The following is an 819-nucleotide window of genomic DNA, read 5'->3' on the forward strand; positions in this document are numbered from 1 at the left end:
GCCATCATGTCATACCCACAAGATAAGCCAAACAATAAAAGATTTTCAGAAATGTAAAGCAACATAACAATAATAATATAGTATAAAAATAGCTACAATTAAGCTTAATGAAATTATAATTAATTAGCATGTTATTATAACTTAATTATATTTGATTACAAATAGTAGCACTTTCTCACTCTACCAGAATCACTACATACATACATATATATATATATATATATATATATATATATATATATATATATATATATATATATATATATATATATATATATATATATATATATATATCATATAATTTAGCAATAGTGATACACAGAGCGCTACTATAGTTACAAAACACAACAGTGGTGTAGTGGTAGAATGCTTATTTTGCATTCCCTATGTTTCTGCCAAACTCAAATTATTTTTACCGCACACCTATTTTTTTAAGGTTTCTGCTTCCTATTTAAAGAGTTGTGACCGGATTGTGCTTTCTAAACTGTAGTGAAACTACTCCACTATAGTTATCTCTTTTATCTTTATGAGTTTTGTCTTTATCGCAGATAACTATATAACATGATAATGCAGTAGTTGAATTATTTTCAGTGAACAACTATCTAAAACTGAAATAAATGGCAAGATTTAGGGACTATCAAAGGAAGATTAAAATGTGAAGAAGTATTTTATCTATAACTTTTTTAACTAAGCTTTTTAGTATAAAATTAATGAGCTTTTCCTGTTGTTTTTTTTCCTGACGATAGATGAAAATGAAATGAAAAAAAAAAAGACAAAAATTTTATGTTTTTTTGAAAGCACTAAAAAAATAACACAATA

The sequence above is a fragment of the Hydra vulgaris genome, chromosome 11 (genome assembly GCF_038396675.1).
Source record: "Hydra vulgaris chromosome 11, alternate assembly HydraT2T_AEP".
Lineage (NCBI taxonomy): Eukaryota > Metazoa > Cnidaria > Hydrozoa > Anthoathecata > Hydridae > Hydra > Hydra vulgaris.